General features: G+C 42.4%; 1 protein-coding gene across 1 annotated transcript in view; it reads right to left on the bottom strand.

The window, feature by feature from the left end:
• Positions 1–16286, bottom strand: part of SORBS1 (sorbin and SH3 domain containing 1) — a gene marked incomplete in the record, with an annotated part of 400431 nt that overhangs the window by 215385 nt on the left and 168760 nt on the right.

The following is a 16286-nucleotide window of genomic DNA, read 5'->3' on the forward strand; positions in this document are numbered from 1 at the left end:
CTGGTGATAACTGGTCTTATGTCTGTATATCCCCCGCTCTACCACAAGGACATACTGATGCACTGCTGGTTATAACTGGTCTTATGTCTGTATATCCCCTGCTCTACCACAAGAACATAATGATGCACTGCTGGTTATAACTGGTCTTATGTCTGTATATCCCCTGCTCTACCACAAGAACATAATGATGCACTGCTGGTTATAACTGGTCTTATGTCTGTATATCCCCTGCTCTACCACAAGGACATACTGATGCACTGCTGGAGATAACATGTCCTTGTGGTAGAGCAGGGGATATACAGACATAAGACCAGTTATCTCCAGCAGTGCATCAGTATGTCCTTGTGGTAGAGCAGGGGATATACAGACATAAGACCAGTTATAACCAGCAGTGCATCCTTATGTCCTTGTGGTAGAGCAGGGGGATATACAGACATAAGACCAAAGGATGCACTGCCGGTTATAACTGGTCTTATGTCTGTATATCCCCTGCTCTACCACAAGGACATACTGATGCACTGTTGGAGATAACTGGTCTTATGTCCTTATATGCCCCCTGCTCTACCACAAAGACATACTGATGCACTGCTGGTTATAACTGGTCTTATGTCTGTATATCCCCTGCTCTACCACAAGGACATACTGATGCACTGCTGGTTATAACTGGTCTTATGTCTCTATATCACCCTACTCTACCACAAGGGCATACTGATGCACTGCTGATTAGAACTGGTCTTATGTCTGTATATCCCCTGCTCTACCACAAGGACATACTGATGCACTGCTGGTGATAACTGGTCTTATGTCTGTATATCACCCTACTCTACCACAAGGGCATACTGATGCACTGCTGATTATAACTGGTCTTATGTCTGTATATCCCCTGCTCTACCACAAGGGCATACTGATGCACTGCTGATTACAACTGGTCTTATGTCTGTATATCCCCTGCTCTACCACAAGGACATACTGATGCACTGCTGGTGATAACTAGTCTTATGTCTGTATATGTCCCCTTCTCTACCACAAGGACATACTGATGCACTGCTGATTATAACTGGTCTTATGTCTCTATATCACCCTACTCTACCACAAGGGCATACTGATGCACTGCTGATTATAACTGGTCTTATGTCTGTATATCCCCTGCTCTACCACAAGGATATACTGATGCACTGCAGATTATAACTGGTCTTATGTCTGTATATCCCCTGCTCTACTACAAGGACATAATGATTCACTGCTGATTATAACTGGTCTTATGTCTGTATATCCCCTGCTCTACCACAAGGACATACTGATGCACTGCTGGTTATAACTGGTCTTATGTCTGTATTTCTTCTACAAGATACGACGAGTCCACGGATTTCATCCTTACTTGTGGGATATTAACCTCCTGCTAACAGGAAGTGGCAAAGAGCACCACAGCAGAGCTGTATATATAGCTCCTCCCTTCCCTCCACCCCCAGTCATTCTCTTTGCCTGTGTTAGTACTAGGAAGAGGTAAAGTGAGGTGTTAGTTTTAGTTTCTTCAATCAAGAAGTTTTTTATTTTAAATGGTACCGGTGAGTACTATTTTCCTCAGGGAGATATAGAAGAAGATTTCTGCCCTGAGGTTGATGATCTTAGCAGATGTAACTAAGATCCATGTTGGTTCCCACAGAGCTTCTGAAGGTAGTACAAGAGAAATCTTCAGTGTGGAGAACGGTTTCATGCTACAAGCAGCATTGAGGTATGTTCAGTCCATTATTTCTGAGGAGACTTGGTATATCAGAACTGGCTGACATTTTTTCCCTGCAGTAGACCTGTAAACAAAGGGTATTACTGAAAATCCTGTGTTATTTATTTTATGACATAGTACTGAGCTTAAAGCAGCAAAAGGGCTTAAAGCAGCATATATAAAGGGACACTGGGAGAGGCAGCTTAAAGGGACACTGTACCCAAATTTTGTCTTTTGTAATTCAGATAGAGCATGCAATTTTAAGCAACTTTCTAATTTACTCCTATTATCAATTTTTCTTCGTTCTCTTGCTATCATTATTTGAAAAAGAAGGCATCTAAGTTTTTTTTTTGGTTTCAGTACTCTGGACAGCACTTTTTTTATTGGTGGATGAATTTATCCACCAATCAGCAAGGACAACCCAGGTTGTTCACCAAAAATGGGCCGGCATCTAAACTTACATTCTTGCATTTCAAATAAAGATACCAAGAGAATGAAGAAAATTTGATAATAGGAGTAAATTAGAAAGTTGCTTAAAATTTCATGCTCAATGTGAATCACAAAAGAAAAATTTTGGGTACAATGTCCCTTTAACGGTTTTTATTTGGAAAGATCAAATAATCAGTATGGCTGTATATTGATGTTGTGCTTAGGGGACCACATGGCTTTATTGCTAACCGCTTCCCATGCGGTTGTACAGTCTAATGCGAACATCGTCCATGATGCGCAGTTTACTCTGACTGAGAAGGCAGCAGGCATTAGCTCCGGTTGGGCCTAAACTGGTGTTCTGTTAACCGGATCGTTGTCAAGTCATTTTGCAGTAACCTGGGGGCAGGTAGGTGCCACAGCTGAGCTGTGGCGAGGTGCAGTGGTCATTTTTTCTAAGTCAAACATACATATTTTTTGCTATAAATAGCTTTTAGAGGTTAATTTCACCCTTTGCTCTTAGGATGCAATAATTTTTGGCACTATTGATTATGTGAAGTTAATTATACAGAGTTATTTAACCTTTTTAGGCAGTTTGGGAAAAATTGTGCGCTTTTTTATTCCTTAAAGGCGCAGTACACGTTTTTCAAAAAATTGTTTAAATCAATAAATAAAGTGTTTAACGACTATTGTGGTTATTGCTAGTCTGTTCAACATGTCTGACATTGAGGATACTAATTGCTCTATGTGTTTAGAAGCCATTGTGGAACCCCCTCTTACGTTGTGTACCTCTTGTACTGAAAGGGCCTTACAATGTAAAAAGCATATTTTAAGTAAAGAAAGTGTGCCTAAGGATGATTCTCAGTCTGAAGAGAATCAGGATATGCCATCTAATTCTCCCCAAGTGTCACAACCCTTAACGCCCACACAAGCGACGCCAAGTACCTCTAGTGCGTCTAATTCTTTTACTCTGCAGGAGATGGCTGCAGTTATGTCAACTACCCTTACAGAGGTATTATCTAAATTACCAGTGTTACAGGGTAAACGCAGTAGGTCAGGTATTAATGTGAATACTGAATCCTCTGATGCTTTATTGGCTATTTCCGACGTACCCTCACAGTGCTCTGAGTTGGGGGTCAGGGAATTGCTGTCTGAGGGAGAACTTTCAGATTCAGGAAAGATATCTCAGACAGATTTGGACGTCATATCCTTTAAATTTAAGATGGAACACCTCCGCCTGTTACTTCGGGAGGTTTTAGCGACTCTGGATGATTGTGACCCTATTGTGATACCACCAGAGAAATTGTGTAAGATGGACAAATATCTAGAGGTGTCTACTTACACTGATATTTTTCCGGTTCCTAAAAGAATTTCGGAAATTGTAAAAAAGGAATGGGATAGACCAGGTATACCGTTCTCTCCTCCTCCTAATTTTAAGAAAATGTTTCCCATATCAGACACCATTCAGGACTCTTGGCAGTCGGTCGGTAAGGTGGAGGGAGCTATATCTACCCTGGCTAAGCGTACAACTATACCTATTGAGGACAGTTGTGCTTTCAAAGATCCTATGGATAAGAAGTTAGAGGGTCTTCTAAAGAAATTATTTATTCATTAGGGTTTTCTTTTACAACCTACAGCCTGCATTGTTCCAGTTACTATTGCAGCAGCTTTTTGGTTTGATGCTCTAGAAGAGTCTCTGAAGGTTGAGACCCCATTAGAGGATATTTTGGATAGAATTAAGGCTCTCAAGCTAGCTAATTCCTTTATTACAGATGCCGCTTTTCAAATTGCTAAATTAGCGGCGAAATATGCAGGATTTGCCATTTTAGCGCGCTGAGCGTTATTGCTCAAATCGTGGTCTGCTGATGTGTCATCAAAATCTAAGCTTTTAGCTATTCCTTTCCACGCCCTACCTCAGGATAAGTCTGTTAAGATGAGGGGTAAACAAAATAATTTTCGTTCCTTTCGAAATTTTAAAGGAATGCCCTCTGCTTCCTCTTCCTCCACAAAGCAGGAAGGGAATTTTGCTCAATCCAAGTCCATCTGGAGACCCAACCAGGCTTGGAATAAAGGTAAACAATCCAAGAAGCCTGCTGCTGCTACAAAGACAGGATGAAGGGACGGCCCCCGATCCGGGACCGGATCTGGTAGGGGGCAGACTTTCTTTCTTTGCCCAGGCTTGGGCAAGAGATGTTCAGGACCCATGGGCATTGGAAATCGTGACCCACGGGTATCAACTGGAATTCAAGGATTTTCTCCCAAGAGGGAGATTTAATCTTTCACGATTGTCTGTAGACCAGATAAAAGAGAGGCGTTCTTACGCTGTGTAGAAGGCCTCTCTACCATGGGAGTAATTTGTCCCGTTCCAAAACTGGAACAGGGACAGGGGTTTTACTCAAATCTTTTCGTGGTTCCCAAAAAAGAGGGAACTTTCAGACCCATTTTAGATCTCAAGTGTCTAAACAAGTTTCTCAGAGTCCCATCGTTCAAAATGGAGACTATACGAACAATCTTACCAATGATCTAGGAGGGTCAATATAGGACTACCGTGGACTTGAAGGAGGCATACCTTCATTTCCCTATTCACAAGGATCATCACCAGTTCCTAAGGTTTGCCTTCCTGGACAAACATTATCAGTTCGTGGCTCTTCCCGTCGGGTTGGCCACAGCACCCAGAATCTTCACAAAAGGTTCTAGGGTCCCTTCTAGCGGTTCTAAGACCGCGGGGCATTGCAGTGGCCCCTTATCTGGACGATATTTTGATTCAGGCGTCAACTTATCATCTGACAAAATCTCACACGGACACAGTGTTGTCTTTCCTGAGAAACTCAAGGTTGGAAGGTGAACATAGAAAAGAGTTCACTAGTTCCACGGACAAGGGTTCCCTTCTTGGGAACTCTGATAGACTCGGTAGACATGAAAATATTTCTGACGGAGGTCAGAAAATCAAAGATTCTAAATACTTGCCGAGCACTTCAGTCCATTCCTCAGCCATCAGTGACTCAGTGTATGGAGGTCATTGGATTAATGGTAGCGGTAATGGACATCATTCCGTTTGCTCGCTTTCATCTCAGACCACTGCAGCTGTGCATGCTCGAACAGTGGAATGGGGACTATGCAAATTTATCTCCTCAGATAAATCTGGATCAAGAGACCAGAGACTCTCTTCTTTGGTGGTTGTCGCCGGATCATCTGTCCCAGGGGACGTGTTTTCGCAGACCGTTATGGGTGATAGTGACAACGGACGCCAGTCTTCTGGGCTGGGGTGCAGTCTGGAATTCCCTGAAGGCTCAGGGTGTTTGGACTCAGGTGGAGTCTCTACTTCCAATCAATATTCTGGAACTGAGAGCAATATTCAATGTGCTTAAGGCGTGGCCTCAGTTGGCTTCGACCAAATTCATCAGATTCCAGTCGGACAATATCACGACTGTGGCGTATATCAATCATCAGGGGGGAATAAGGAGTTCTTTAGCGAAGATAGAATTATCAAAGATAATCCGATGGGCGGAGGCCCATTCTTGCTATCTATCGGCAATCTACATCCCAGGAGTAGAGAACTGGGAAGCGGATTTTCTAAGTCATCAGACTTTTCATCCGGGGGAGTGGGAACTCCATCCGGAGGTGTTTGCCTCATTGATTCGCCAATGGGGCAGACCGGAATTAGATCTGATGGCATCTCGTCAGAATGCCAAGTTTCCATGTTACGGATCCAGGTCGAGGAATCCTCAGGCCGAACTGATAGATGCCTTGGCAGTACCTTGGTCGTTCAGCCTAGCTTATGTGTTTCCACCGTTTCCTCTCCTTCCACGCGTGATTGCTCTGATCAAACAGGAGAGAGCTTCAGTAATCCTGATAGGGCCTGCATGGCCACGCAGGACTTGGTATGCGCATCTAGTGGACATGTCCTCTCTGCCATCGTGGAAACTTCCTTTGAGACAGGACCTTCTCATTCAAGGACCTTTCCAACATCCAAATCCAAATTCTCTGCAGCTGACTGCTTGGAGATTGAACGCTTGATTTTATCTAAGCGGGGATTCTATGATTCGATCATCGATACTTTGATACAGGCTCGTAAGCCTGTCACTAGAAAAATCTATCATAAGATATGGGGTAAATATCTTTATTGGTGTGAATCCAAGGGTTACTCATGGAGTAAAGTTAGGATTCCCAGGATTCTGTCTTTTCTCCAAGAAGGATTGGAGAAAGGGTTGTCAGCAAATTCCTTAAAGGTACAGATTTCTGCTTTGTCAATTTTGCTTCACAAACGTTTGGCAGATGTTCAGTCTTTTTGTCAGGCTCTAACCAGAATTTTCCGATAATAGCTCTTATGACATAAAACTAAGGCATAGCATTATAAATTTAAGCTCCCATGCCTGTTTCTAAACAGGATGAAGAGGACTAATATGTAAAATATGCACATAGTTTTTATATAAAAATTGCCAATATACGTAGGGATAAGGGTTAAGTTATAAGTTATGTTGCAGACACCGGAACAGATACCAAATAATACACGGTCATTGGCTGCTATTCACACACCCTACATGATTGAATTGGCCAGCATTTTGCAATAGTGAGCTGAGTCACTATAACATAGAAAAATTGTACTTTAAGGCAACCAAACAGAACAATAAGAATGTGGTTTAATATGTTGAATAATAGAGATTTTGGATCACCAAAAGGAAGAATCATTATAAGGTATATTTAGATTTTAACGATATATAGTCCGTTTTTAAACAAGACTGTTCAACATGGCTAGTCATTTTCGAATGTGTATATAGGTCTTATGCTAAATAATTGATTATATATCTTTACACCATCGATGTATATTCAAGAAAAGATGTTAATATTGCAATGTTATTGTGTGTTAGATGAGATGAGTTATATTCTCTAATGATGTATTGTGGAATCAATTAATCGCATATACACCTGTGAAAAAAAGGGTGTACACTGGGTGTAACTCTCATCCTCACTGGTTAAAGGTTACATAAATAGGAGACTTCAGCTACATATCAGTATTACTTGCCTGAGGAAACAGAGTGGTTAGCTCTGAGAAACGTGTAGCGTGTTTTACTGAGAGTTTTTATTTGTTTGTTCAATGGTTTTTATATTTTCTTAATATAAAGCTCTTTTTATCAACTGAAGTCTCCAATTTTTTCATTTGACCACCACAAGGACTTGAAACAGTACATTGCCGGAGCAGGGTCGGCTCCAGAACGAATGAAATGGGGGGGCATTTTTTTTTCACGAAGGGGAACGCATTTAAATAGCATGTATGAGAGTCAAAATAAGAGCAGACCTACTGTGGCAGTCCAGGGGTTACATTTATCAGATCTCTGGCTGTGCAGGAGTTAGATTTGTTTATATTTCTGGAAGTGCAGCGGTTACATGTATCATATCTCAAGGAGTATAGGGGTTACATTTATAAGATGTCTGGCAGTGCAGCAGCAGTTACATTTACCAGATTTATGGCAGTGCAGGGGTTACAATTGTCATATCTCAGGAATGTCTCCCACATATGACACAGCCAGTGGACACTGTTTGCATGTGTAGCTCTACCAATGACCCTACTAATGATCAAATAAGCTTTTACGTGACAATACGTTTGAGTGCCAAGCAGTACATTACTTGTACAGATATTAATGATATTTACCAGCACACACACAGTATATACAGTATGTATATACACACAAATTATATATATATATTCACACGGTATATATGTATATACACACATATACATATATACACACAAACAATATATATATATATATTTATATATATACACACAGTGTGTTTATTGTGTGTATGTATGTGTGTATATACATATATATATATATATATATATATATATATATATATATATATATATATATATAATAAAACAACCTTGGGGACAAATAGGAGATGTTTTGAAACATGTAAATAATAAACATAAGGCTATTTCACTCATTGTCCCACAGCTACATTTGAAGTGTGTGTATGTGAGCACCTATAATCTGACACACATTTTACACTGATCACTGCAGATAAAGCAGGAACAATGCACAGTTGTTTTGTGTGACCTGCAGTGGGGAAACCAAGGAATTCCCAATTTGCTTCTTTATCTGTGGCTGCCAGGATATAAAGCACAATAGGGAAGGGATACTACTCGCACACACACATTGGTTATACTGCTGTGTTTTCACAAAATTACTTCTGCCTTCCCTCTCACTGACTGTTAGCTTCTCCCAGCACTTCCTGCAGAGGTCTGATGATGTCATCATCTCACTTCAGCTCTGTAGTAAGTGGGCTAGCAGGAGGAGGAGCATTGCAAGCCCTAGGTTAAAGGGACAGTTCACCCAAATACTTTCTCCCCTTTAAATTATTCCCAATGATCCTTTTTACCTGCTTGAGTGTATTAAATTGGTTGCAAGTGGCTCCTTTACTCCTATTTCAGCATTTGAAATAGCTGATTTAGCTTGTGGTTTCCCAACCTATACTGAAAGTTTTGATACTGGCGTATACGCTATTGACAAGCCTAAGTAAACACAGCCAGCAGAAGAGATTACACCCTCAGTGGGGGGCATGATAGTTAAGTAATAAAATGATAATTTTCCATTGTTCTCTCTATGTATTGAGCTTTGGTGTTCCAGACAAATATAAGATAAGGAAGCAAGTCTGTGTACATGAAAGTGATAACATAATGAGATCTGATATTACCTGAAGCTCAACCCATTGTAATAGGCTGCGGTTTCAAAGCACAAAACCAGCTACTTCAGATACACAAATAAACCCAAAAATGCAATTTCTCAAATATTTTATACTCTGCAGTTGGTATAACAAGTCATTTAAAATACATTTATGGAAAAACAATTTTACAGTGTACTGTCTCTTTAACTGTGAGAGCACCAGCAGGGAAATGCAACTTTATTTGTTATCTGGTTGTAAATCGAGGAGAGTAAAGAGATTAGCTGGGTCCTCAAGTGGTTGACGCGACATTTGGGACCCTGGACGTTCCGTCACTTTGAAAATGTAAAAAAAAGATTTTTTTTTTAAAAATCACTTCTTTTGCCCTGGGGGCACAGCATTACATTTGGGGGGGGGCATTGCCCCCCAATGCCCACCCTTAGAGCCGACCCTGTGCCGGAGTGACTATGTGCGCTGGGCCACTGTAATATACCCAGCAGGCTGCAATTGCACTATAGTGTGCTTTTCACTTTGTGAGTATCTTTCTAAGGGATAAGTCAGTGGGTTCATACATTATTAACTCATCTGCACTAGGAGTCGCCCTCTGTATTTCTTTCATTTTTCTAACCAGAATTAAGCCTGTATTTAGACCAATTACTCCTCCCTGGAGTTTGAATTTAGTTCTTCGAGTTCTTCAAGGGGTTCCGTTTGAACCGATGCATTCCATAGATATTAAATTGTTATCTTGGAAAGTTTTGTTTTTGGTCGGTATTTCTTCTGTTCGAAGAGTTTCTGAGCTTTCAGCGTTATAATGTGATTCGCTTTATCTTATATTTCATTCTGATAAAGTGGTTTTACGTACCAAACCTGGATTTCTTCCTAACGTTGTTTCAAATAAGAATATTAATCAGGAAATTGTTGTTCCTTCCTTGTGTCCTAATCCTTCTTCTAAGAAGGAGCGTCTGTTACATAATCTGGACATGGTTCGTGCCTTGAAGTTTTACTTACAGGCAACCAAGGATTTCCGTCAATCATCTTCATTATTCATTGTTTATTCTGGAAAGAGTAGGGGTCAGAAAGCTACGGCTACCTCTCTTTTTTTTTTTTTGGCTGAGGAGTATCATCCGCCTGGCATATGAGACTGCTGGATAGCAGCCTACTGAAAAAATCACGGCTCATTATACTAGAGCTGTGGTTTCCACATGGGCCTTTAAAAACGATGTTTCTGTTGAACAGATTTGTAAGGCTGCGACTTGGTCGTCCCTTCATACTTTTTCAAAATTTTACAAATTTGATACTTTTGTTTCTTCTGAGGCTGTTTTTGGGAGAAAGGTTCTTCAAGCAGTTTAGGTCTCTGTCTTGTCCCTCCCTTTCATCCGTGTCCTGTAGCTTTGGTATTGTATCCCACAAGTAAGGATGAAATCCGTGGACTCATTGTATCTTGTAGAAGAAAAGGAAATTTATGCTTACCTGATATGCTTACCTGAAATTTATGCTTACCTACGATACCATGAGTCCACGGCCCTCCCTGTCATTTTAAGACAGATTATATTTTATTCTTACAACTTCAGTCACCTCTGCACCTTTAGCTTTTCCTTTCTCTTCCTAAATCTTCGGTCGAATGACTGGGGGTGGAGGGAAGGGAGATGCTATATATACAGCTCTGCTGTGGTGCTCTTTGCCACTTCCTTTTAGCAGGAGGTTAATATCCCACAATTAAGGATGAAATCCGTGGACTCGTCGTATCGTAGGAGAAATCAATTTATCAGGTAAGCATACATTTCCTTATCTCCCTGCTCTACCACAAGGACATACTGATGCACTGCTAATTATAACTGGTCTTATGTCTGTATATCCCCTGCTCTACCACAAGGACATACGGATGCACTGCTGGTTATAATTGGTCTTATGTCTGTATATCCCCTGCTCTACCGCAAGGACATAATGATTCACTGCTGATTATAACTGGCCTTATGTCTGTATATCCCCTGCTCTACCACAAGGATATACTAATGCACTGCTGGTGATAACTGGTCTTATGTCTGTATATCCCCCTGCTCTACCACAAGGACATACGGATGCACTGCTGGTTATAACTGGTCTTATGTCTGTATATCCCCCTGCTCTACCACAAGGACATACGGATGCACTGCTGGTTATAACTGGTCTTATGTCTGTATATCCCCCTGCTCTACCACAAGGACATACTGATGCACTGCTGGTTATAACTGGTCTTATGTCTGTATATCCCCCTGCTCTACCACAAGGACATACTGATGCACTGCTGGAGATAACTGGTCTTATGTCTGTATATCCCCCTGCTCTACCACAAGGACATACGGATGCACTGCTGGTTATAACTGGTCTTATGTCTGTATATCCCCTTGCTCTACCACAAGGACATACTGATGCACTGCTGGTTATAACTGGTCTTATGTCTGTATATCCCCCTGCTCTACCACAAGGACATACGGATGCACTGCTGGTTATAACTGGTCTTATGTCTGTATATCCCCCTGCTCTACCACAAGGACATACGGATGCACTGCTGGTTATAACTGGTCTTATGTCTGTATATCCACTGCTCTACCACAAGGACATACTGATGCACTGCTCGTGATAACTGGTCTTATGTCTGTATATCCCCCCTGCTCTACCACAAGGACATACTGATGCACTGCTGGTGATAACTGGTCTTATGTCTGTATATCCCCCTGCTCTACCACAAGGACATACGGATGCACTGCTGGTTATAACTGGTCTTATGTCTGTATATCCCCCTGCTCTACCACAAGGACATACGGATGCACTGCTGGTTATAACTGGTCTTATGTCTGTATATCCCCCTGCTCTACCACAAGGACATACTGATGCACTGCTGGTTATAACTGGTCTTATGTCTGTATATCCCCCTGCTCTACCACAAGGACATACTGATGCACTGCTGGTTATAACTGGTCTTATGTCTGTATATCCCCCTGCTCTACCACAAGGACATACGGATGCACTGCTGGTTATAACTGGTCTTATGTCTGTATATCCCCCTGCTCTACCACAAGGACATACGGATGCACTGCTGGTTATAACTGGTCTTATGTCTGTATATCCACTGCTCTACCACAAGGACATACTGATGCACTGCTCGTGATAACTGGTCTTATGTCTGTATATCCCCCCTGCTCTACCACAAGGACATACTGATGCAGTGCTGGTGATAACTGGTCTTATGTCTGTATATCCACTGCTCTACCACAAGGACATACTGATGCACTGCTGATTATAACTGGTCCTATGACTGTATATCCCCCTGCTCTACCACAATGATATACTGATGCACTGCTGATTATAACTGGTCTTATGTCTGAATATCTCCCCATGCTCTACCACAAGGACATACTGATGCACTGCTGGTGATAACTGGTCTTATGTCTGTATATCCCCTGCTCTACCACAAGGACATACTGATGCAGTGCTGGTGATAACTGGTCTTATGTCTGTATATCCCCCTGCTCTACCACAAGGACATAATGATGCAGTGCTGGTGATAACTGGTCTTATGTCTGTATATATACTAATTATTGCCTGGGCTAAGCATAAGGCTATCCTACATACTAATTAATGCCTGGGATAAACATAAGGCTATCCTACATACTAATTAATGCCTGGTATAAGCATACGACTATCCTACGTACTAATTAATGCCTGGGATAAGCATAAGACTATCCAACGTACTAATTAATGCCTGGGATAAGCATAAGGCTACACTACGTACTAATTAATGCTTGGGAAGAGCAAAAGACTATCCAATGTACTAATTAATGCCTGAGATAAACTTAAGGCTATCCTACAGACTAATTATTGCCTGTGATAACCATAAGGCTATCCTATTTACTAATTAATGCCTGAGATAAGCATAAGGCTATCCTACATACTAATTAAAGCCTGGGATAGGCATAATTCTATCCTACGTACTAATTAATGTCTGGGATAAGCATAAGGCTATCCTACGTACTAATTAATGCCTTGGATAAGTATAAGGCTATCCTACGTACTAATTAATGTCTGGGATAAGCATAAGGCAATCCTACATACTAATTATGCCTGGGATAAGCATAAGGCTATCCTACATACTAATGAATGCCTGGGATAAGCATAAGGCTACCCTACATACTAATTAATGCCCGGGATAAGCATAAGGCTATCCTACATACTAATTAATGCCTGGGATATGCATAAGCCTATCCTATGTACTAATTATGGCTGGGATAAGCATAAGACTATCCTACATATTAATTAATGCCTGAGATAAGCATAAGACTATCCTATGTACTAATTATGCCTGGGATAAACATAAGACTATCCTACATATTAATTAATGCCTGGGATAAGCATAAGGCTATCCTATGTACTAACTAATGCCTGGGAAAAAAAGAAGAGAGGCGCCAAAAACCATAAAACAGTATCGTAGGTCCAAACAAGTAAGAGACCCCTACGTGTTCAATCCACCCCGTTGTGCCAGATACTCACAGACAAGGCGGCACAAACTTCGTGCCTCTAAGCTCGGATCGGGACTGTTCAGAGTCGCCCGATAGACACACCTCAGCTAACGTACGTCACTCCGTGTCCACCAATCGACAGTCGGCAATCCACACGCCTCTGATGGATTGCCGACTGCTTAGAGGCACGAAGTTTGTGCCGCCTTCTCTGTGAGTATCTGGCCCAACGGGGTGGATTGAACACGTAGGGGTCTCTTACTTGTTTGGACCTACGATACTGTTTTATGGTTTTTGGCGCCTCTCTTCTTTTTTTCCTATCACAGCTCGAGATCCATCCGGATTATTATCGGGACTTTTATCGGGAGTGCGGCCATCTTTTAGAAGCTTCTTTGACTACAATCAATTGGTCAGCATCAGCGCACCCTCTGAGGACTTTTATCCTCTCTCTACTAATGCCTGGGATAAGCATAAGGCTATCCTACATACTAATTAATGTCTGGGATAAGCATAATACTATCCTATGTACAAATTATGCCTGGGATAAGCATAAGACTATCCCACATACACTTTATAGTAGATATGGGCAGAATTAAAAGCAACAGGCTGGGAGCAGAGTTCAGCTGCACAAATATTCTTTTAATAGAATAATCAGCTGGTCCTTATCTGCTGTCATAACCTGTCTGTGATTTGCATGTAAAGTCTTCATGTAGTGGGTCACAATACTGGCTACATTGTTTTCTTGTTACAAGTTAAATCATTCTGCTCTTTTACTCTTCACCTTAATATGTTCCCTGTAACCAATGACCCTGGTATCAGGGTATCAGAAGTTATTTCCTATGCGTTGTCACATACTTACTAATGACTTTACTTAATGTCTGTCTGTTTCTAACTTGCTCTTCTAACAAATACAAATATCTGGATACCACCTCCTCCTCCATAAGTGAGTAGGCTGGTGATTCCTGACAAGCTAGCAGACTGTGCATGGGGTTGGTAGATTTTGTGGGTGTGCCAGACTAGTGGGCAGATTCCTGACAAGCTAGCAGACTGTGCATGGGGTTGGTAGATATTGGGTGTGCCAGACTAGTGGGCAGTTTCTTGACAAGCTAGCAGACTGTGCATGGGGTTGGTAGATATTGGGTGTGTGTCAGGGTTTTTTCCCTGTTGTGTTTGCCATGTGCTGCTGGCAGCCATTTTACTCACCTCTCTTCCTGACTATGGTGCATTGTGGGGGATGCTGCTCATTTCCTGCACTTCCTTTTATGGCCTGACTGGTGTGCATCATCCGTGTGAGACAGGATGCAGTCTCAGAATTATGATGTCATCACTAATTATTTAAAGGGCCTCTGTTCAGTATGCTTTGCCTTTGCGTTGTCTCAGACCTGTTTGTGAGAGTTCCTGTGTATTACCTGGCTGCCTGACGTCCTTCCTGGTTCCTGATCCCTGGCTTGTTCCTGACTCTGTTGTTTTCCTTGTTCCTGATTCCGGCTTGTCTGACTATTTGCTTTGGCTCCTGACTCGGCTCGTCTGACTACCAGCTCTGGTTTTGACTCCTGGCTTGTTTTTTGACTTGTGGACTTTTTATTATTTTTTGCTATTTTTGCACTTCTAGTCTCAGTCTGATTCTTGGCACCCTGATATTACGCAAAGGCCATGAATCCTGATGCTGCTAATTATCCACCTTTACCTGCCATCATTTCCAGGATGGATGAACAGGATCACCACTTGGATCAATTTGCATTATCCCTGCAAACCCTGCTGACTCGCACTGCACATTTGGACCAAAGTGTCCCGCAAGTTATGGCTGCTCCTGTTTCCGCTGCTGCACCTATGTCTACCAGGAGCATGTCCGGTTCTGCACCTCTACCTCAGCGATATGAAGGCAATCCTGTTCAGTGCAGAGGGTTTTTGAACCAGGTGGGCATTTACTTTTAGATGTTACCTCAGGCGTTTCCCTCTGACAGAGCTAAGGTGGGATTTCTCATCTTGTTACTCTCTGACACAGCTCTTGTCTGGGCTAATCCCTTGTGGGAGACTAATAAACCTGTGATTATAAATTACCCTGAATTGGTGGCCTCCTTGCTAAACGACTCATGTCCATTCAGCAAGGTACAAGATCTGTTGCTCAGTATGCTATTTAGTTCCATACGCTTGCCGCAGAGGTAGGTTGGAACAATGAAGCCCTTGTTGCCGCCTTCTTTCATGGGCTCTCTGATGCGATTAAAAACGAAGTTGCTGCCAGAGATTTACCAGAGGATCTTGAGGCATTGGTGTCTTTTTTGATCCTAATTGACATCAGACTCAGAGAGAGGCCCTCTTTCAAGGAGCGCTTGCGGAAGCCTCCTGTTCCGTTGTCTCCTACGTGTTCGTTCCCACCCATGCCTCCCTCTCCTCCCATGCCTCCTGGTCCCGAGTCACCAGGTACTGCTGAGCCGATGCAGTTGGGATTCACGCGTCTCTCCGCGGCAGACAGGGCCTTTAGGAGGAGGGAGGGGCTCTGCTCTCTATTGTGGGTTACAGGGCCACCTTTTGAAGTCTTCTCCTAAACGGCAGGGAAACGCTCACACCTAAGGTCCTGTCGGGGGCAGACTTGGGGAGTTTATCCTCGTCCCCGGAACCGCTTAAGGAGAAACCTTTAGTCACGGTTGTCCTTTCCTGGGTGGACTCCTCCATAGTCACTCAGGCTCTTGTTGACTCCGGGCTGCGGGCTATTTCATTGACAGTGCTTTATATCAAAGCACTCCATTCCTGTTTTGCCTCGGTCTGTTCCGCTTGCTATTGAGGCCATTGATGGCAGGCCCATTCAGCCTGCACTCGTTACTCATGAAGCTGCTCCGTTATCCATGGCTGTTGGGGCTCTCCATTTTGAAATCCTTCAGTTCCAGGTGATAAACTCTCCGCATTTTCCAGTTGTTCTGGGTTATCCCTGGCTCCAAAAGCACAATCCCAGTCTCGACTGGCGCAGGTCCGAAATTTTGTCG

This window comes from Bombina bombina, chromosome 9 (genome assembly GCF_027579735.1).
Source record: "Bombina bombina isolate aBomBom1 chromosome 9, aBomBom1.pri, whole genome shotgun sequence".
Classification (NCBI taxonomy): Eukaryota; Metazoa; Chordata; class Amphibia; order Anura; family Bombinatoridae; genus Bombina; species Bombina bombina.